We start from the raw sequence: 25,004 nt of genomic DNA on the forward strand, positions 1-25,004 counted from the left end.
CAATGCAATTCATTTCTAAGCGATGCGATTTCTTTTCCCTGTGATGCGATTTCTTTGGTCTTAGCAAATTTTCAGGACTTCATGACTGTTAAGAACTGTATAGACTATTAACATTTCAGAAATTACTTAATGGCATTTAACAATGATAAATTATTATAATTCATACTTAAATGAATTAATTAACTATAAAAAAATCTTATAACTAAAATTTGTAAATCCAACAACTTATTGTAACATTTTATGTATAATTGTAATTAAATCAAATATGTATACATGAACCTATTAGTATTGTAATTTATTATATAAGATGTTTTAATGATCTATTATGTTTAATTTCAGCAACACAATATGTATTGCCCGTTAGAGTTACCTAAGAAGAGGAAGCACAAGGTAGTCACATCAATGATCAAGGGCCTTAAAGAGACACCTTTATTACATGCTATTACTGCCAACCTAGCTATCCACAGATTCTGGGTTGAAGAGTTTTGGACCAACACCAAAGGTTCCAAAGACTAGATTTTTCTCACTTCTATGATTGTCGGGAAGAGCCTCTCGATCACTGAAGCATATATAAGACTGGCACTCAACATCAGAGATGAGGCTGATCACTACTTTGCCAAGGCCTACAGGGAAGATCTCAAGCAGTTTGTAGCTGATATGGGGTATGATATAGTGTGGAAGTCGTTGGAGAAAAGGCACGTCCCACCCTATTGGAGATATCTGTTCCATATAGTGGTGCATTGTTTGTCCGCCCTCAAAGGCGGATTTGATAGCCTTCTGATAGACTGGATGGGAGTGATGGCGGCTTTGACGAAGCAGGTCAAATTCAACTAATCGAGGCTTATATTCCTGTGCATGATAGCTAATGCCTCGACCAATAACACCGGGATGATATATCCCAGGTTCGTACTGATATTGTTGGATGACCTAATGCCGGAGGTACCGAGACTTGTTCATCTTGTTGTGTTTGATGCTAAGGGTGTTGAGTTGCCCTCATCAGAGCCGTATAATGTGAAGATGGTGAAGCTAATGGTGTTTGAAGCAATGCTAAGCACATAGAGAAAGGGATATGTGTATAAGGGTGAACTCCCAGGGGAGGAAGTTCGGTTTGTTTAGTGAGACTGAGGCTGATGATGTCAATTCCGGAGATGAGAGTGAAGAAGTGGCTAAGTCAGAGCGCAATGAGACTGAGACAGACATTGAGCCTGAGAGGGGATCGAAAAAGGTACACAATCAAAGAAAGAGGATGGCCGCTAGCAAGCCTTCTGCCGGTGGTTCTTCCAAACATGTGATGTAAGAGGAAATGGAAGAAGAAGACGCTCAGCTGCTGAAGCGTATACGTAAGGTCAGGGACTCCAAGAAAGCCCCGTCCTTAATCGTCAAGCTTCCCACAGCAGGTAAACCATATTCCCAATTTGACCCACACATAGCCTCACCAACCACCCTAGCCCAAACATTAGCTGAACTTAAAGCCTAATAAGTACAAGTTCCCAAACCCAAACCTAAAACCAAAACCAAATACAAAGCCAAACAACCCAAACCATACTACATGATTCACCGGTTACCTCTCTCGAAACCTCACCAACCGAACAATATAATTCATTACAAACTATCATTGAAAACCTACCACCCTCACCACCACACCAAACTGTACAAGCATCAACCTTCCACCAATCATTCTCCGCACCGATAACCACTACACCTATTGACCAACCAAGATCACCCGACCAACCTTTAACCTCACCACTCAAATCACCGACATTCTTCACCTCACCTTTACGAACCACCACTTTCTGGTCACAAACATTCACAACCTCACCTTCAACCCACACTATCTACACTTCCACACCAACCCAGTCTGAAACCACAACCCCAGATCAACCCCAAACCCTACCTTTAACCATAACCTCACCATTCCCTACTCAATCAATAACCCTACCCCTACAAACGACAACCCAGCCTACTTAATCATACATACCTCCCCAACCACCAAAACCACATTCTATATGCCTAAGCCCTGTCCAGCAAGAAGTACAAGAAGGCTCCAGTGTATGCTGATCCTATCGAGGATAGGGTCATTTAGTTGGAAGAATATAACGCCAAGAGAGCTGAACAGGAGCGGGTCTTGCTTGAGTATGTCAAGCAAAGAGGCAGAGGAGGCCAATCAGAAGGCAACATTGTTGGTGCGGGTTGCCAAAATTGGGGAGGAGATAAACATCGACAAGGCTTTTATTGAAAGCCAGAAGAGTTGGATCGACACCCTCCAAAAGCGAGTTGATGGTTGGCAAAAGCCACTCACTGATCAATCTTTATCACTCGCTCAACAACATGAGGAGGGGTTGAGGGTCGAGGCTAGGGTTTCCACCTTGCAGAGGAACCTTCCATCATCTTCTCTTCTTGAGAAGAAGTTTAACAATGATCTAGAGAAGGCAATGGATAGTTGTCACACCCTCAATTTTTGACTAACGGAGTTTCACCACGAGGTGTGTGGCATACCAGGATCTAGCCACGTGTCATATTGTACAACTATTTAATAGAGTAAAAGTATCATTTTATTAAACTCATTAATTTGAGTAAATACAATTTCGTTGTAAGTTACATTTGCGGAATCATAAAACAACAAGTTGTAAATAACTTGTTCACAGTTAAGTTCCCAGACACTACAATTCATGTAACCAAAGCAAGCTTCACTATTTGATAAAAGCCATGCAACCAAAATGCAATCTTAACTCCTGATGTGCACCTTAGTGACCTGAGAAAGACATGCTAAAAAGTTTCAACACAATGGTTGGTAAGTTCACAGGTTTGTATTTCATTAAATAAGTAAATAATATAGGCATTGTCTTATCACTAGTTTATTACACTAGTTAATTCTAATAGTGTAGTTTCCATTGCGACCGAAGCTTGACGTGCTGGTTTGTGCCTCCCACCAAGTCTTATCCTAACTTGGCAATGTTTAGGACAATGTTACACCCATTCGACATCCAGTCGAGTTTAGCGTGGGTGGGGTTTGTCGAACCCATTAGTACTACTTAATATTTCCTACCAGTTAACCTTAGTTAACGGTCCAATGTGCATGAGGACTTTCAGTTTATATGTTCACTATGTATACATGCGATAAATAACAATCCACAAGATCAAAAATGTTTTGTGCATGCTTTCTCCCCAAAAGGAGTAAGTAAAAGAGAGGGTCTGTGAAAACTCACTTCGAAATCGTTCTAAAAACAAAGACAATTTCTAAGCGAGATGTCCTGTACGAGTATCCTAAAGTATACAAGTATGCAAGTAATGTGTAGTGGTTCCTAGAACCCCTAGTATCTAAACAATCCCACTGTTTAACAGTGTTTAATAAAGGTTTAACATTGTTGACTTTAATCAGGGTTTGACTTTTGTTGACTTTTACTAAGATTTGACTTTAGTTGACCTTTGACCAAAAGGTCCAACTTTGACGGCCATTAAAATTGACCGTGACGGTCGTTGACCAAAGTTTGATCGAGTTGACCCGACAACACATTGTGACTTATTACCAATTACTTTATAAGATGTATGTGTCATTTAAATCCACGATTAAACACGGCATGTATACTAATACATTTTATTGTCTTAGTCATGAAGCAACCAAGTGTTCACTTCTATCAAGTGTTTCGAAACAAACCAATCATGTAGACAATTTAGTTTCTAAGTGTTAAACTATTTACAAAACATCTAACAAGTCAAATAGTGTACAGTTGATCATAACACTCATTATAAATCATACTTAGCCATATCATATTTGCAAGGCAGATTTTGATCAGAAAAACCTATTTTTATACCATATCAAACCACCAAATTAAATTATACGATGTTTACCACAGTAACCTACATGTCTTAGGTTTATCAAGATATTTTTATTATAGTTTTTTCACATTCACAAAAATCACTAAAATTCATACAACACAACAACATAAATGCAGCTATTTAAGTGTACAACAAAAAGTATAAATTCAGCTAAAATTCTATATTAACCCAAATCATTCAAAACCAATTGTGTTTGATTCCTAACTTAATCCATGATATTCCAGAAGTGAAATCAACTAAATTAGCTTTGTCTACCTCATGATATACAATTAACAATCAAGACCAGAATATAAGCTTTTTAAACAACTGTGACATAAAATTTTGTAAAATCATAAACATGACTAATACCATATCCAAAAATTATGATTTTTTTGTTTTCCAGAAACTAGCATCAAAGTAGTAAATCATAAAATTAAGAATTAATAAAAACACTAATTTAACATCAATTTACAGTACCAACAATAAACACAAATGAATCTGCCATAAATCTGTTTTCAATCTTTTCTTATACAAATTTTGTTTAAATCATGAGCATGAACCTAATTTATCAATTAACCATCATTCATCATCAAGAAAACATATTTTATCATACTAATACATAAAATACGTGAATCAATTATGGTTTTCTTATTCAACCAACAATCAAGACAACAATAACAACTATCATGTTTCGAAATCTCAATCTTTAAACTTTTTAAGTTATGTTTTCATAGATTAATCTTTGTTTGAAAATCAAAACCCATAACCCAACCATCAAACATAATAACAATCAATAGTATTACATACCTAGATGATCACCAATTAGTCACAAAAACATTCTTGCCCCTGATTCGATTTTACCAACTAAGAGATAAGTGCTTGTGTGTGTTGTTTGATGGAAAAAGAAAACAAAGAATGTGTGTGTATTTATGCTAGGGCCGGCCAAGGAGAGAGGGAAAGAAGAGGAGATATTGCATAATCAATGGATTCCTAAATTACCCTAAATTACCTAGGCATAATCTTCTCATTAATTGTTGATTCACCATTGACTCTTCATATTTAAAACTGACTTTTATTAACTTATATTAACATCTCTTATAAAGATTGTGACATGTAACATTTATAATTTTATTTCTAAGTATATTAAATAACAAGGACATGTAACACATTAGATCAAGTAACATGTCGCATATATCATACGTAACAAAGTTGAAGTATCATATAACTTATGTAACAATGTTTATATTTAAACTATATATAATTGCATTTCACTTTTTATTATTTGTGAATTATTTTCACGTTAGGCCACCAACGTACGCGGACAGACTTATGTGTATGCTCACTTCACACATAGTTTTCTAACAGAGTTAATGAAAGTAACCAAGTTTAGTTAACGAAGTTAACTTAAAATTGTCAGGTATCACAATAGGTTATTGACGGAGACGGAGGGGATAGATTCGAGGGTCTGGATGATTGAAAGTGAGCAAGGGACTTCAATAAATATTGGGATTCTCATTACTGAGGATTCCGACTTCAGGTACAAGATCGAAGCATTGAAGACCAAAATGGCCGCCCAAGACCGTCTAAACGAGTTAAAGCTCAACATGTACGAAGAAATAGTGACCAAGTATTAAGCGGCTTCCGAACTAATTGGGATACAAGATGATGATTTTGAGAATCTGAAAGGACGTCTTGATACTATGTTTGGGAGCTGGAGGAGCTCGGGGGGAGGAAAGCAAACACAAGGACAGCAACCATCTACTGGTCCAAGTATTGGTTCTGGTGCTGAGTTAGCGGTGGCGACTGGCACTGAAGCCACTGTGGGGATTCTTGTACTATGTGTGACTGGTGGTTCTAGTGTTGAAGTTTAACGCCCGTTAATTCCAGTTTCAAGAATTAAAGCTTGTAGAGTATGTATAATTCTCGGGATTTATTCGACGTTTCTCGGAAGCCTTTACGTTATCCCGGTACGTTAAAGAGCTTAACTTTTCCTTCTATTTTGCCTTACACTTCAATTTGGAGGGACTTGGATGTAACTATTTTATTTATATCATAAAACAAATAAACCCTAACCCCTAACCCTCTCTAGCAGCCGATCGGACCTCAAGACCCCCATGCTCGTTTTTCTTCTGCCCAGCCAAGTTTCAGCCGTGAAAACTTCAATTCAAGGTCTGTTTTATGACTCCCTATGTCTTTTACACCTTAATTGATCATGTTAACGAGCTTATTGGTCGTTAAGGTTGAGTTTTGATGATAACAGTTTGCTGACAGATTCATATACGTTTATTGTAGGGTCTGTAACGCGATGATAATCCATTGTTTTTGATCGATTCTCGATTCCATGATGTTCTACTTTGAGTCTAGTTTCCAGAAAGGTATAATACGTAATTTTTGGACGAGATTTGAATGGTTTTTATGAATTTATAAAATCAAGTGTCAAAGCTGATGCAGGATGACGGATTCTGGTTTGTCTTCCCGACGTCATAACCTTTTTTCGACAGGTCCAAATTGGTTGGTTCCACTTCTGAAAGTTAGTATTTTTAGTTAGGAACCAAACCCAATTGTAATCGTTTAATTTGGTTTGGTAATGAATTTTATAAAAATAAAACCATTTTGTTGCGCACTGAAATAGCTGCACATACCTTGCTGTGTTGGAGGAATTGTTATAATTTTTGTGTCTAATAGAAAAATATAATAAAAATATTTTTATAAACCTAAGACATTTATCAAAGTCTGGTAAAAATTTAATAATTTATTTCAAAGGTTATCCTATTTAATTAAATGCATCTTCGCATGCTAAAATCTACACGTTTACTCGTTATTGATCGATAAGTTCTTTTTAGGCTTAACCGGTGGAAGTTCAATTGTGTTCTTGTCGGGGCTGTTTGAAGTGAGTTTTTGCGCCACAATCTTCCTAGGTATGTCCCGTATATCATACTCAAAGATCATGTTCTTAGGTGTTCGTTAAGTTGATCAACTAGTTGTAATTTGATTGTTATGTTCGGTTGTCTAGAATTGTTGAGTTTGATGCGTTAATCGGTTGGATGACCAACCGAATCAGTTTGCATGGCCCTAGGGGAGTCTAAGGGCTGTGGGAAAATTATTTTTTTGATGCTCGGGGCTGTTGTGGTTAGTGCTTCGTCAATCGAGTCAGCGGTGCGCGAAATTTCGTTTAAATGTTAAAGTAAGAGTTGTAAAAAGGAACCGTCAACCCTATCAACTCGGGTGACATAATCTTGATGAATGAAAAGATTTAAAATGGAATTTGGTCCATTTGGGGTTGGTTTTAAGGTTTATTACACGTGCATTCGACCCGATTTGATTACCCTTGGGCCTTGGGCCAAGTTGTTGGGCCTTGGGCCAAAGTGTTGGGCTTGAACGGCCTATTAGGCAAGAGTGTATAATTTACAGGCCCTTGCTTGTGATTGTGCACTTAGGGATTTTCTAGCTCGATGCAGGTGTTCGATTGATTTCAGGTGAGTTCATGATGCCCTTTTTACTCTTTTTACTTTTGGGCTAGCATGCACACCAAAGTGTTTTCTTACATGATGAAATGTTTTTAAACGAATTTATATAGGCTTGCTAGCATATGGTAGGCCTTGGGATGTTAAATAAATAAATAAATATATATATATATATATATATATATGTATATATATATATATATGTATATATATATATGTATATATATATATGTATATACATTATTGCTTGGCCTATATCTTGCGATGTTGTAGTCGTTTCGACTACTGATGTTGTATATGCCTACTTTGTGTTTGCATGCACTGATGTTACGTGTTTGGGTTGTACGTTTGCTCGACCCTGATGTTATACGTGGATGTTATATATATATATATATACTGTGATATATATAGAGATGTAATTGAAAGGATGTTTACATATACATTTTGTATATGTATGTATGAGGATGTTTAGCTTTCGGTAATGATGATTTGATGGATACACCCTTTTACTTTTTAAAACTTTTGGTATGACTATCATAACTATTACTACTGATATTATTTACTTAAAACTTGAACTCACTCAGCTCAAGCTGACTTTGTGTGCATGTTAGTGTGAGTTTCAGGTTAGGAAGAGGATGCCTTATCGCTTGGACGTGCACGAAGCTACTTAGACGGTGAAGGGCATACGGGAATTGAAGTTTTACTATTAAACAGTTATTTTTAAAAGTTTTTATTTAAAGATAACTATGTTGATTTTGGGCAAAATTCCCGGGTTTTGGGAACTTATTTTATTATTTATGTTTTCCCCTAAATTATACTCTGTGATGCTTATTTTAATGAAAAGAATTGTTTTTAATTTTAATTATTTTACAAGTGTTTCAAATGAATACCAACTGTGGGGTTCCCGGGGTTCGGGGCCTTATATGAAGGTACCGGTCCCAGCCCTTCGGATGTTGGAGGATCTACTACTAGGACAGCGGTACAGATAGAGGAGGACGATGAGGATGACAAGGAGGATGTATATGATAGCTTTGATGATGATGATGACGACGACGATGATGATGACGACGACGACAACGATGATGATGATAATAAAGGCGGAGGAGGAGAAGGTGGTGCCGGGGTAGGGGTGGCGGTGGAGCAGACACTCTAACTGCTTCCTACGACGATGCGCCACTCGAAGATCTCTCTACAACCGAGGCTTCAAAGGGAGTGAGGGATAAGGATGCTGCCCTAGTGGACGAGTTTAACGCCTTATTTGGTTTTGATGATTTTTCAAGTACCCTATTGTCTTACGAAAAAACCGGGATCTCTGACGAGGACGATGGAATCACCTACTCTCCACGTCCCGACACGTTAATTCAAGACGTCAGAGATCCAGCTCCCGGAGCTGATCCCGTGATAGCCATTGCAGCAAGCTCATCACAAGTCCCAAAACCGATGAAGTGAAAGTGGCATTGTGTGACGAGCTATGGAAGTGCACGTTGCAGAACCTAGCCATATCACGAGGACACGCTTATAGATTATGCTAGATACCATGTCGACAGTAATTCGTGGGCGATACGGTGGGTTAATGAGGACCTCACCTACATGCATTCAACCAAAATGCATACTTTTTTCGAGCTTGGCATGAACTAATTCAGGCGGGTTATAGGTGATGGTGTTGGTGAAAAGAAGATGGAAGGATGGTTTAAGTGGCACATGGATCGAGAGTCAAAGGTTGACTATGCCAACTTCCAGCTGAATAAGGGTCGGACATATAAGCATCCGGCCAAGATCGATCTAGCAACGGGTAAGCGCTGAACAGCTTGGAGATACAAGACACCCAAGGAAAGTCGTGAGGTTTACCATGGAGAGCCTTTCGAGCCAAGTCTCCTCCATGACCTCCTTTGTTGGGAATTGACAATAACCCGGGCGAGGCTGTGATCCAATGCCAAAGCATGCATCCATTGCATGTGTTCGATGAACATGAGTTAATTATTCTCAGCAAGGAGGATATTTTGAAGCTGTACAATTTTCCGTTGCCTGCTTTTGACGATCGCGGGAAACAAAACACCAACAATATAGTTGAAGCGTTTGACAAGTTCGTTCGTAAACTTGTTGAGATTCCACTACCTGAAGATGACGCTTTGGAGTACGAGACCGATTAGAGACGAAGACAAGGCACAATACTAAAGACCAGAGGGAGATTGTTGGGCCCTATTTCGTATAATAAGTCTTTTGTATTTTCGTGATTATTTAGGTTTGTATGTTATCGTCTTTTGTATTAACTTGTATGTTTTAGGTCTTAGGCCACATGTAAACAAAGCCCATTTAGACCCAAGTAAATAAAGAATGGTGCATGAGACTTGCACTATAGATAGTGCAAGTATCTCATGCATACACAACCTTTGCCATACTTGTAACCTTATCCTCTCAACAACTCTCCACTTTCTCTCTTATACTTCCTTTCTCGGCAATAACAAACACCAAACTAGATCCGAGATCTTAGTTCTTCTAGTGTGATTTCCACTAGCACTAGTTGAGATTGTTCCAAGAATATTTGTTGTTTGATCCGGTTTTGAGACCTACATTATTGGAAAACCCACATGCTAATAATTTTCAACAAAAAAAAGTTGTATTGGAATAATACATACTAGAAATTAATTTTCAACTGTTTTCCAACAACTTTTCTAACAAAATTACTTACAAAAATATGTTGTTGCAAACTTCTTATAACTTTCTTACAAAACCTATTTTATTTATGTAATTATATATTATTGCTACAACTTTTCAGCAATCATACTTTCCAACAACATTCACACAAAGTTTTTACATCGAATTCCAACAAACAATTATAAAATATCTTTCTTTATTTTCAACAAGCGTCCAACAAAAAAGTTTAATTTATATAATATAATTTACAATAAAATTTCAATAATAATAAATTTAATCTAAAATATTCAAAAGCAATTTGAAATATGTATAAAAATTAAAAACAAATCTAAAATATGCGGATTTCCAAGAGCGCACATTTTTAAGAGGGAGTGAAGATTTTTGTTTAGTGGGCCAAGTACCAAGTTCAATCGATTACCTTTAATATATGATGTAGATGGTCAATGTGGGAAGTACAAGGAGTGAAGATTTTAGTTTAATAGTTGCAAGAGCATCAAATTCTTCTCTTTTTTGACACATGGGCAATAGTTGTTGGAAGTAGCAGTTTAATGACATAAACAAGCTACTATAGTTGTTCAAATAATATGCTTAAATAGGTTAAAACGAGGTTATAATAGTTAATTTAAAAATAATGTTGTTGCTTTTGCTGTCAAAATGTAAAATTATTATGTCGTTTGCTGCAAGAATACTAATTTGTTGAGTTAAAATAGATGCCAGAATTGTCCAAATAGTATGCTTAAAGAGGTTACAATGAAGAGTAATAGTTGATTTAATAGGCTAACAACAGTGTTGCGTTTTGCTATCAAAAGGTAAATTTATTATGTTGTAATTGTATTATTTTAGTTATTTATTTATTGTTGTAATTGTGTTATTTTAATCATTTATTTTTTTTATTCTGTGATATTCTATTCTTTCACAATCTTTTAAACCTGCATTGGACCGGCCGGTCTGACTAGGACCCGTTGCACTTACAGGTCCAGTTTGCAGTAGTTAACCCGTTTTCTAAAAAACCGGCCGGTTCAGACGGGTGGCAGTCGAACCGGACCTGGTGAACCGCCGGGTGAACCAGTAAACACATTTTTTTTATTTTTTTTTTAGTTTTCAATTAAAAAATGAAAATCTATGAAACTCAAACCCTAAATCGTGGCTTCATCCCCGTCTGGTTATCATCATCACTCACAAATCTGTGAATCAAGAACAAAATGGAAGAAAAAGAAGTAGAAGAGAATATGCCAAGCTATATTAATGCCAAATCTAAGATGTTATTATCATAAGCGGTGGTAAACAATGATGGATATGGTCGACGCTGGTTCTTTTTAGGGTTTGAGAAATATAAGAGAATATGACGACTGTGTATTAACTTATCTCATCTCAATTTTGGGTTGAGGTGTTGGGGGGTTAAAGTCACTGCTGAGAGAGAGAAGCTAGAAAGCCAGAAAGTTGAAATGTTTTATTTTAGTATAATAATTATGTTACTTATTTTGTTAGGAAATAATACTAACATTACCTTTTAGTCCATTAGTTTCTCTACTTCACATACTTAATCCTTCAAAATTTCAACAAACATTGAATACTCCATCAACATGAATTATATTATATATAAAAAATGAAAATATTATTTATGACGTCATCCGACACAAATAACGGTCCGCCCTCCCGGGTCGGTCCGACCTTTGACCCGGTAGGTCGTCCGGGCCGGGTCTGAAAACATTGTTCTTTCATTGAAACGCTTTGTTAGTGTTGGAGTTTACTTAAACTAAAGGTGGCAAAACAAATCCAAATAGGTTGTTTTGGGTCAATTTGGATAACTTTTAAAATTGAAATGAGTCAGGATGGATCAAAAGAATTTTTAAGAAGATCAAGATGGGTTGGGAAAATACTAGTGACTTTTAGTTGTAGGTTAGAATGAGTTTGTTTATGGGTTAGAATGGACTAAAACAAGCTTGATCAAATTTTATTTCAAACAAAATCCACAGAACCGAATAGAAACCGGGAAATGACGAAACCAAAATCATTGAAACTGAACATATACCGAAACCGAACAAAATGAAAAAAAGAAAAACCGAAGCGGAAAAAAACCTGAAAAAACTGTACCTGAACCGAGACAAAACCGAGTTTTTTTTTTCTTGTTTTTTTTAATGAACGAGGAAGACGAGAGAAACGTTTTAGTTATTTTACTTTTTGCATTTTTGATTTATATTTTGAGTTATTATTTTTTTATTAATTTTTTTGAATATTTTTTTGAGGGGGTTTTGAAACCCTTTGTATTTTAGCCATTATTTAGTTCAAGATGGGCTAACTTTACCTACCTTAACCCATACCCATCCTATGCCGAATAAAATCGAGAAATCGAAACCGAACAAAAACCAAAAACATTGAAACCGAATAGATACCAAAACGAAAAAAAAGTAAAAATGAAACGAAAAAACCGAACCTGAATCGAGACGTAACCGAGTTTTTTTTTTTTTATGAACGAGGGTGACAGGGGTGACATTTTAGTTTTTTTTTTTTTTTGCATTTTTTAATTATATTTTTAGTTATTAATTTTTTATTACATTTTTTGAATATTTTTTTAAGGGGATTTTGAAACCCTTTGCATTTTAGCCTTTACTGGATTAACTTTATCTATCTTGACCCATACCCATCCTGACCCAAACTCATTCTAACCTATCACCCAAATCCAACCCAACCTACTTATATTGCCACCTCTAACTTAAACTATGATTGCTTTATCATTATCTATTAATATATTTATTTGTCTTTATCGTTCCAGTCAACTTGTACATATTTCAATTAGGAGATCAGATTCCCTTTTATGTTCATATCCTTTCACTTGTATTTATATCCGGTTGAGTAAAGGAAAACAAAAAGCAGGTTCAATTATCATAATTTTCATGGTATTCGAGCCGGGCCATCCCACTCTACGAACCCTAGATCCCGTCTCGTAGTCGAGATGGCGAGAGGAAAAGATGGTGATTTCAAACCAATTGGTTTGAGGGCACCTGCGAAAATTGCTCGTGTGATATCGGACAAAGGATGACTGATTTTCGCAAAAAGGTGCGATTATATGAGCTTCTTACGGGGCTCGATAGTGACCAATGTTTTTAAAACCGGACCGGTTCGGTCGGTCCGACCGGTCGAACCGGGATTCAGTCACCCAACTGATTCGGTTCGATACAGTTAACTTGCTTCTTAAAACATCTGTCGGTCCGAACCGGTTCACCGGTCCGATCGCCAAACAGGACCGGTTAACTGGTCGGACCGGTGGACCGGGCCGGTTCAGCCGGTTTATTATGGAATTTTTATATATTTTTCATTTAACATTTTTTCATAATTTTTTAGTTCGATCGGTTCGACCGGTTGAACCAGTGAACCGGTAACCCGACCGCTTCAGCGTCGATCCGATTATGAAAACATTGATAGTGACTTTGCAACAATGGGAACACAATTACTATTCATGAAGCCATGCCCGACCCTAGGAGAAGCCTACCATTTGGTTTCTGAAGACGAGTAACAGCAAACCGTGGTTGCGATGAATAAGTCTCAAATAGTGACTTTGAAACAATCCAAACACAATTACTATTCATGAAGCCGACCCTAGGAGAAGCCTACCATTTGGTGTCTGAAGACGAGTAACAGCAAACCGTGGTTGCGATGAATAAGTCTCAAATCGATGCAACTGCCTTTCAAACACAGAATTGGTATGACAGGCTGTCCAGGTGTGAGAAAAGAAATTCAAAGGTAATCAAAGGCATCTTAAGCACAAAACCAATGGCTAGCTTAAAAAAATACACTTACTGTGGAAGAAACGACCATAACCGTGATGGTTGTTTTGAAATAATCGGGTACCGGGACTGGTGGCCCGGAAAGATGAAGCGAGAAAAGGGTATACCGAAGGCTTCTTGTGTGGCAACTGAACTAGGGCTAACATGGCGGCTTGACCGGGGATCAATCCCAATCTTTACTCAAATACTTCACTAACGGCAAAGACGCTCCACAAGGTGATAAAACTCCTAGGGCTAACATAGCTTGTAAGTTGAATGAAAACAGGAGCCGGATCATGGACTGTGGGTACACATAACACATAGTCCAAGATATCCGAACCCTTGATGACTGAACCGAGGACGGAACACCTGTTGTTATCCCTAACGTTGATAGCGTCTCGGTGATGGCAAAACACAACCGCTCGTTAACAAAGGGTCTTAACATTAAAGATGTTTTATACATACCAGACTTTAATTGCAACCTAATTTCTTTGAGCCGTTTAGCTAATGACTTACAGTGTTCCGTTTGTTTTCTTATGATTTTCTGTTTCAAGCAGGATTTGCATTCGAGGAACCTGATTGTGTGGGTAATTGTGTGGATGGACTTTCTCGAATGCGAATGGTGGTTAGAGAAAGAAGAGCCATGATGTCGAAAAATAATGTGGAGGTATGGCATAAAAGACTTGGGCATGCTTCTTTTGATAAGTTACCTCGAGTTAGGGTTCTCTTTTTTTTTTTTTTTTTTGATAATATTTCTTGCAGTTCTAAATACAATTCATGTGATCCTTGTAATAAGGCTAAGCATAAACGCTCACCATACCCTAAAAGTTTTATTAAAACAAATGCGTATCTCAATCTAATTCATTGTGACATATGAACTAAAATCCATTGGCGACTGAACTAAAATCCATTGGCGGCTTGACCGGAGATCAATCCCAATCTTTACTCAAATACTTCACTGACGGCAAAGACGTTCTACAAGGTGATAAAACTCCTAGGGCTAACATGGCTGGTAGGTTGAATGAAAACAGGAGCTGGATCATGAACTGTGGGTACACATAACACATAGTCCAAGATATCTAAACCCTTGATGACTGCACCGAGGATGGAACACGTGTTGTTATCCCTAACGTTGATAGCGTCTCGGTGATGGCAAATGAAAACCGCTCGGGAAAAAAGGGTCTTAACATTAATGATGTTTTATACATACCAGACTTTAATTGCAACTTACTTTCTTTGAGCCGTTTAGCCAATGACTTACAGTGTTCCGTTTGTTTTCTTCTTATTTTCTGTTTCATGCAGGACTTGCGTTCGAGGAACCTGATTGTGTGGGTAACTGTGTGGATGGACTTTATCTAATGCGCATGGTGGTTTGAGAAAGAAGAGCCATTATGTCCAAAAATAATGTGGAGGTGTGGCATAAAGACTTGGGAATGCCTCTTTTGATAAGTTACCTCGAGTTAGGGTTCTCTTTTCTTTTTATTATAATATTTCTTGCAGTTCTAAATACAATTCATTTGATCCTTGTAATAAGGCTAAGCATAAACGCTCACCATACCCTAAAAAAAGTTTTATTAAAACAAATGCGTGTCTCGATCTAATTCATTGTGACATATGAGGAAAATATCAATTAGCCTTCACCACACACACAAATTTCTTTTTAATAATTATTGATGACTTTAGTAGAGAAGTTTAGGTTTTTCTCATTAAGCATAAAAGTGATGCAAGCAATTGTTTGAAAATTTTTCATAAAATGGTGAAGACCAAGTTCGAAGTGTTAATCAAAACAATACGTTGTGACAATGGAGGTGAATTACTTCCAATCAAATGATGACCTTTTATGCAAGATGGTATTTTAGTGGAGACCATGTGTCCACATACTCCACAAAAAACTGGGTTATCGAGCACAAGCATCGTCACCTACTCAAAACCACCCGTGCAATTATGTTTCAAGCTAGCTTACCGAAATGGTTCTTTGGAGAGTGGGTGTAAGCTTCCACCTACATAATCAATCGGTTTCCTTCGAAAGCATTGGCAATAAAACACTGTACGAGGTAATTTTCAACAAAAAGGAAAATTATTTTCATATGAAAGTCATAGGGTGTTTGGTATACCATCGAAGTATGGAGACAAGGGGAGACAAATTTGAACCAAAGGGGAGACCGTGCATTTTCTTGGGTTATCCTTAAGGAATAAAAGGGTATAAAATCTATGATGTTGAACCCAGAAAAATGGCAATATCACGTGATGTGAGGTTAATTGAAAATGAATTTCCATTTTCCAAAATAAAAGCTAAAGTGGCAGACCAATGATTTTTTGAGGTCACGCAAGATGAAGATATGGGCCACTATGCTCCATTGGCCCAACATGTCACCAACTTAAATAATGAAACCAATGGGCCTCATTTGGAACAAGAAGAAACAGAAGCCGAGCTGATACCTCAACTAACCAGATTCACCCCTCACAATTCACCAAATCTAGTTTTGAGGCTCATGTCACACCCCAACCTAAGGCGGAAATGCTGAGGCGTGAGCATGATTGTTCACAGCTCAAGGTAACTGTCATAAATAAATGTGACAATAACTATTTAATTAATTTATTTCATTCAAACACACATCATCCAAATATAACAAATAATCCAAAAACAAATAATAATAATCCAAATGATAACTTAAAATAAATTGTCTTTAAATCACTCTAGGGTCTCGACTAGGTGTCCATAACTTCAATCTTCAACTCAAACGATAACCTACATATGCGTATAAAATAAAATAGAGTTGTCAACAATATGTTGAGTAAGATTGTCACCAGTTTTGCAAGGTTATAATATAATATGAAAGATAAGCAAAACGTAAATAATTGCGGTAAATATAACCAAACCATGAACAAGTAAAGTGTCAAGAGACCATTGCCAAGTGAATCGGGCGCCAGTAAACATGACGGTCGTATAATCATACTATAATAAGAATATGTTGGACCTCTCCGAATACGTAAAATAAACAAGTAGTCATGTAGGTTATCGTTTGTTAGTTTAAGATGTTCGATTAATCGCACACAATATCACGTTTGCTAGTTTAAGATATGTATAAATAGAAATACTAAATAGTATGCATACATCCCCAAAACATTTGAAAACAAGTAAATTAGGGGAATGACAAAAGCTCACCTTAAACAATAAGCAAGTGAGTAAAATAAGAATAAAACAAGCACTTCGTCCGTTAAGGCGACAAACGAGGTAAACCAACATAACCTGAAACTTTGGGATAAAAAACTATAAGTAAACACGAACTCGTTTCCCCTGGAATCAATCCAAACGGATGAGTAGAACTCAAGTTACGTTAAATTTAATATTTAAACGAGTCAGTACCGACCAGAATCCGAACAGCGAGTCGGAAGTTGGGTTTGGTTAGTAGCCTTAAAATTTTGTTTCAAGAAGAAAAGTATTCTGGACCAAACATTGAATCCGACCAGAAGCATGAAAAAACGTAAAGTCAAACTTGTTGACTGTTTTGTCCTTTAACGGGTTTTAATAAAATTGACCAGTCAACACCATTCAATCTCCGAAATCAATTGAAGGTTACCGATTAGGGAATAGGTATGAATAATTACTCAGTTTACAACTTACCCGGAAAGTGAAAGAATCAATAGAAACGAGGAGTCAAAGATCCACACGTAAGCAAAGTCAACCGTTTATGCGCGTATCTTCAACAATATTGCAAAAACCGAAGAGTTCTATGAGGGGCATAGGAGGGTGACGGCTGGAGAGGCTCTCTTAGGGTTAGGGTAAATTTTGTGGCAGGTAAATATGAGTTGTTTATATAATAATTACTAAAATGAACCAATTATGGTTAATATGCTCATTTAACCAACCAAATTTGCATTTAATGACTAAATCAACGAAATAAGCCAGAAGATTTTGTACTTGATCAGTAAGTTATGAATATGGACTTGTAATTTAGTTATAATCACTTTCTTGGACCTTAATTTACTCAACTTATGCCTAAATAATCGATTTACATGCTAAAAACGAGTTAGGAATGGAATCAAACATATATTGTGTGCAAACATCTCCTTGTGCCGCGCGGCCACTAAGGAGGGCCACCTTCGTGCGGCGCTTTGTCCTCTAGGGGGAACCAATTTGATTTTTGACACTTATAGTACTTGTAGTTTGTTAAATGGTTAATTAATGAATCTTTTATGCATAAAATAATAAATGAACTACTGTAAGAACATGAGGGGTATAAAATTGAAAATATGAATCTTGAATACCCATAAGCACTTGATATTATTAATGATAAGATCCGAATAATGTTCACTAAACAATAAAACGAAAACAAATACGAATACGGTAAAACCCGAAATGTTACAGTATCCCCTACTTTTGGGAATTTCGTCCTAAATTAGAGAATTAGCTGTAGCGAACCGATGAGGATACTTCTCCTTCATTTGATCTTCATGTTCCCAAGTAAACTCAGCTCCTTGCTTTGATTCCCAACGAACTTTGACTAACGGTATGCGGCTACGTTTAGCGACTTCATCCTTGTGGTCCATGATCTCAACGGTTCTTTCAACGAAATGCATAGTGTCATCAATACGAACTTCATAAAGATGTATTTGAAAATTACCCTTGGAAAGACACTTCTTCAAATTCGAAACATGAAACACTGTATGAACATTCGAGAGTTCAGATGGAAGTTTAAGCTTATAAGCAACAGGACCAATACGATCAAGAATTTTAAATGGACCAACGAAACGAGGAGATAACTTTCCTTTCTTTTCAAATCTCACCACACCTTTCCACAGAGATACCTTAAGGAGAACACGGTCACCAATATTAAACTCGAGAGGTTTCCTTTGTTTATCCGCACAACTCTTTTGACGACTACGAGCAGTGAGTAGCTTATGGCGGATTTGAGCAATACGATCAGTCGTTTCTTGAACTAACTCAGGACCAGCAACTTGAGGTTCTCTAACTTCATTCCAACAAATAGGAGATCGACATTTGCGGCCATAAAGAGCTTCAAAAGGTACCATACCAATGCTAGAATGAAAGCTATTGTTATACGAAAACTCAATGAGCGGAAAATGAACATCCTAATTGCCCCCAAAATCGAGGACACATGAGCTAAGCATGTCTTCTAAAGTTTGAATCGTGTGCTCAGACTAACCATCAGATTGTCGATGATAGGCAGTATTGAGATCCAAACGAGTTCCCAAAGCTGATTGGAGACCATCTCTAATGGTTAAACGAGTTCCATGATGGCAAACAATCTTCGCAACATAAATGTGTGCCAATCGATCCACATAATAAGTTTCCTTGATGGGAATGAAATGAGAGGACTTCGTTAAACGATCGGTAATTGCCCAAATACTATCCTGTTGCTTTCGGGTAGAAGGAAGCTTAGTGATAAAGTCCATAGCAATATCTTCCAACTTTCAAATGGTAATGGGAGGTCGATGATGCTCGGCTTTGACTTTAGAACATGTGAGACATTTTGCAATATAAAGAGCAATGTCTTTTTTCATTCCGGGCCACCAAAAGATGGGACAAAAATCGGCGTACATTTTATCTGCACCGGGATGAAAAGAATATTGTGATTTATGAGCTTCGTCCATAATGAATGTGCGAAGATCATCACGATCGGAAATCCACAAACGACTAAGAAAATATAGCAAACCATTAGGCTCAGTTTCCAATTGAGATTCCGCACCACACGACATCTCGTCATACATGTTGCCTTCGGTAACGGATTCGTGTTGGGCATTAAGAATACGCTCTTCGAGGTCATTTTGAACACGAACACAAGTAAGCAACACGGATTTGACTTGTTTCATATGGCTAAGGGCGTCAGCCACGGAATTCGCTTTACCGGGATGGTAGCGAATTTCCCAATCATAGTCACTAAGCAACTCGGCCCAACGACGTTGTCTCATATTGAGTTCCTTTTGATCCAAGATGTGTTGGAGACTCTTATGGTCGGTAAACACTACGCATTTGGTACCATAGAGATAGTGTCTCCAAATATTCAAGGCGAATACGACAGCATAAAGCTCGAGATCATGTGTCGTATAATTCTTTTCGTGAACCTTGAGTTGTCTCGAAGCATACACAATAATCTTGCCCCCATGCATGAGAACACAACCGAGACCTTGGTTAGAAGCATCACAGAATACGACGAAATCTTCACTACCTTCGAGAAGAGCAAGAATAGGAGCATTGCAAAGCATGTCCTTAAGTGTTTGAAATGCTTCTTCTTGCTTTGACCCCCACTTGTAAAGTTTACCCTTATGTGTAAGCGCGATGAGGGGCAATGAAATCTTCGAGAAGTTATGAATGAAACGACGGTAATATCCCACCAAACCAAGAAAATAATGAACCTCGATGGGAGAAGTCGGTGTCTTCCAATTCTTGACGACTTTAATCTTTGCAGGATCAACATAGCTACCTTTTTCATTGACAATGTGGCCCAAAAATTGAACTTCCTTAAGCCAAAACTCACACTTCAAAAACTTAGCACACATTTGTTCCTTTCGTAGGAGATCAAGGATAACATGTAAATGCTCTTTATGATCGTTTTCGGATTTGGAATATATCAAAATGTCATCGATGAAAAAAATTACGAATTTTTCCAAGAATGGTTTACACATATGGTTCATGTGGTCCATAAAAACCACGGGCGTGTTGGTTAGCCCAAAAGGCATAACACAAAACTTGTAATGCCCATATGGAGTACGGAATGTGGTATTGGGAATGTCATCTTCATTGAAGCAAAGTTGATGATAACCCAAACGGAGCTCGATCTTCGAGAAGCATGCGGCTCCTTGAAGTTGATCGAAAAGATCATCGATACAAGGGAGTGGGTAACGGTTCTTAACAGTAATCTTGTTGAGTTCGCGATAGTCGATGCACATGCGAAAAAATCCATCCTTCTTCTTTACAAACAAAACAGGTGTCCCCCAGGGAGAAGAACTCGGGCGAATGAAACCCTTATCCGAGAGTTCTTGCAATTTTCTTGAAAGCTCTTGCATTTCGGACGGTGCTAGACGATAGAGTGCTTTAGCAACGGGATTAGCTCCAAGTATGAGGTCAATTCTAAACTTAAATTGTTGAATAGGAGGAAGTCCAACAACGTCATCAGGAAAGTCGTTGGGAAAATCACGCATGATGGGAATATCTTGAATCTCCTTCTTATCCTTATTTTTCTCTACCACAAGTGCTAGAAAGGCAACGTACTTTTTACTTAAATAGCGTTGAGCTTGAAAACACAACATAAGATTAAGCTTAGAAGCAGGCACACTACCAAAAACTTTAAGAACACGACCATCTTTGAGAGGTATACGAAGGAACTTCTCAAAACAAACAACCTCGACATGGTTAAGAGTTAGCCAATGCATCCCAACTATGACATCAAAACTACCCATTTGCTTCGGAATAAGATCAATATGGAACATGACCTTATTAAGAACTGTGACACAATCCTGAATAACCCAATCAATAGTAATCGAGTTCCCATTCGCTACTTCAACGGTAAAAGGCTTAGACAACCTATTCCGAGGCTTATCAATAATATACGCAAAGTCTAAAGAGATAAAACTCTTATCGACACCAGTATCAAACAACACCGAATCAGAATGGTTATTAACAAGAAACACACCATTCACCACGTCGCTTGAACTTTAAGCTTGATTCACATTCATCATGAAGGCACAACCATTCGAACCTTGAGGGGTTGGAGCAGCTTGATTAGTTAGAGGGGCTTGGATAGCAGGGACTTGAGCAGTTGCATATGGAGGAGCCAAGAGTTGTGGAACTTGAGGAGCATAGGTGTGAGGTGCAAAGCTTTGAGGGATCGGGGGTTAGTAAGTTTGAACTTGGTAAGCTTGGCTAGTGTAGTACGGTGCAGGAACAACTTGGGTTTGATGAGCATAGTATGGTGGAGGCATAACATGGGCTTGATGGGCATGGGCTAACAAAGGGCACATAGGGTGGAGATAACTAGGATCTCCACAATTGTAGAAAGCACGGGTATTAGGAACACCAGTTTGAGCATGGGTTATTAGCAGCAGGCCTAGAAGCATGCAATGCAGGTTGTTGTGGAGAGGCTCGTGCATTAGGAGGTACATGGCAATTATTGGCAAGATGCCCATAGCGGTTACATAGGGTGCGAAGACAGCAAGTGGTTGAAGCAGGATGACGGCGGTTACAAATCGAGCACAATGGGTGTGGTCTGCCATATGGTTTCTTGTTGTGTGCATTTTGGTTTTGTGGTTGGTTATTGGATTGGTTCACTGCATAGTTTCGGTGATGGGTCTTGCGTTTTTGGTTATTGATGTTGTTATTCTTTTGGTAACGGTTAGAGTTGTTGCTTTGGGCAGGCTTGATTTCGGCTTTGGCATCAGTAGAGGATTCGGTTTTGGTTTTCTCGGTAGCGGGTTTTGAATCCTTACGAGATAGGGTACCATCACGAACATGGTCATCAGTCAATGAAGCAGCAAGGGCTGTTGGTTCCTCAATCGTGAGAGGATCTCGACTGACCACCTCATCATGAAAGATAGTGGGCAGTCCCCGGATATACTTGCAGATACCATGGGACAAAGGGGTCATAAGGTGAGGTACCAACAGGCTCAGTTCCTGAAATTGGTTCGAGTAGGTTGAGTTGTCGCCATTGATTTGTTTAAGATCCCAAAACTCCGTCTCGAGCCTTTGCAGTTCATGTTCTGGACAAAACTTTCTCTTCAATGTATCCTTGAAATCCTCCCAAGGCATAGCCAACACTTCTTTAACACCTTGTAGGGCCTTGAAAGAGTTCCACCAAGTTAGAGCTCGATCCTCGAAAAAGCTCGAGGCAAACCGAGTCCGTTTGTCGTTCGGACATTCAAAGTGGATGAAGATATTTTCTGTCTTCTCAAACCAGCGGAGAAGCTTAGTAGCATTTTTCTCACCAAGATAAGGAGGTGGTTTCGCACTCTTAAAATTCTTGTAGTGGTAGGGGATGTTTGGCAAATACTGAATCGTTAAGTGCTAAACCAGTAAGAGGTCTGGATGGTTAAGAGTATCTGAATGAATAAGTGCTGAACGAGTAAGTGCTGCTTGGTTGGGCATCTGAATAACTATATAGAATTACTATTTTACCCTTCTAAACTAATAGCAAACATGCAGTTTGAACAAACAATCTACCGAATGTGTTAAACCAAATTGAACCAAACTACCAACAACAAAATGCATATAGCAAAATAGCAAACCAACAATTTATGTTAAACCAAACTACCAAATCACGATCAAACAAATTAAACAACGCATAATAAGAAACATATTAGAAAAATAAATTAATGAGGTAACTAGTATTATGGCCCACGCGCGTTACGCCGCAATCCGTCAAATCATGAAGCATGTCAATTTTGTATTACATGTTCGCCAGCAAGTTCCTCGTAACAAAGTGTATTAAATAAACAAAAAATAATATAAAGTGTATGTTGGCTTCACAATAAAAGAATCATAATCCAATAATACAACAATATGTTCTACACCAAATCGATGTCACTAGCTTGTAATCAATTACGTCTTGCTAAAGTATGTGAAGAAATCAACTTGATGTCCACTTCCTTGGGGTGCATCAGATTCGCGTTCAATCCTCCAATCTAATATTTTGTTCAATTTGCTATAACTCTACGATTGCGCCCCAAAATTGCCTAACTTCAACCACGCAAACATTGACGTCCAAAGCAGGAAACAAAAAGACCTGCGCGTTTAAGTGCCAACATAAGTTAAGAAAAAATACACAACAAAACAACACAATTTTGATATTTGTGTTATGTTATCCTTCATCTAAAATCACAGTGAGCCAAATAGCACACAATTACATGAATATGAGAATGTTATAAAACAAAACAAATAGCAATTACATCAGAACTAGTAAATTCCCGGCGCAACGCGTCGTAACTGTTTTGGTTCAATTCATAAACCAGGTTTTTTATGCACCTCGAACGGGTCTATGCAGTTGATGTTACATATATAGCTTAATATACATTATATTATGCATGGCATATTGGCAACACCTAATGTAGGACTACAGTTGTCCCTTCAAGATCCAAAGTTTGCATTAAACAATAACTACCAAAATTTAACAGTTGAAAAAGAACATGAAGGTACCTAAATAAACCAATATAAAAACAAAACAAATATGTTAATGATTATTAAAAACAGAACTGCAAGCTCCACAACACATTAATTAAACTAAAAAGGTTGCCAGGAACCTTCAATATGCAATTCAACAATCACTAGAGCAAGCACAGCAATCAGAGCAAAAGAATCTGACAATGAAAATAAGAGCGAAAGATCGATGTTAAAAATGCGGGAAGAAATTAAAATTATTCCCCCAATATTAAACACTTGTTATCACTGATTATGGCTCAATGCTGGTAATTCACTACTTGGGCTTGAAGTTGTGGATGTATATATCTGCAAAAACATGCATGGCCTAACCAAACTTAATCAGGCTTATTTATTAAATTACCTAGTTGCTAGATACGCATCGCTAGCCTCGAGACCATAAAATTCTAGTTATTTACATCTGTTTCAAGCATTTCATCAAACACCTTCTAAGCAACATCCAATTTCCCATTTACCATACATACCCATCAATGCAGTAGCTAACCTGATACTATAATTAAGTTTTACCTGATCTATTCGTTAAAGAACCCAAAACTCGATCCCGAGAGCTCCAAGATGAGCACACACACTGAGTATGCTCATGAATATAGCCTCATCAGGCAGAATGAGGTTATGCAAATAGCTTCAGTTGTCAATAAACATATTAATGAAACTATGAAAGTGCCATTTTAAACCCTAAATCAAAACCTTTTAGTATATAGTACAAGCAATTGGATAAAACCGGTAAAAGGTCATAACATAAGCCTAATTCTAGAGCGGATACAGTAAAACACCAAAAGAAAAAAAAACCCAACTGTGGGCTCGTATTCTAATGTAGGTGCTGAAGATGGGACCAATTATCAATCCAGGGTTTATCGGATTTGTGTTCTTGTTAACTAAATGCAATTAAAGGTCCCCAAACTCATAAACAATAAACAAACATATATAATTGCAATTTCGACTGGACATTTTTCGTGTTCCTGTAGAAGATGAAACCCAATTGAAACCACAATACGATGTTTACCTAAACACATTGTATGTACCCTAAACCCTAAATTGGAAAATGGTAAACACATAACAAAATCAAGTCTGGACCATATAATCAAAACTGAAAGACATAGAAATTGAATTGCATAAGCAAAATCACCTTAAAAT

This window comes from Bidens hawaiensis, unplaced genomic scaffold (assembly GCF_021521415.1).
Source record: "Bidens hawaiensis isolate Kalapana, Puna unplaced genomic scaffold, B.hawaiensis_p1.1 tig00002307_1, whole genome shotgun sequence".
In the NCBI taxonomy this organism is placed as follows: Eukaryota; Viridiplantae; Streptophyta; class Magnoliopsida; order Asterales; family Asteraceae; genus Bidens; species Bidens hawaiensis.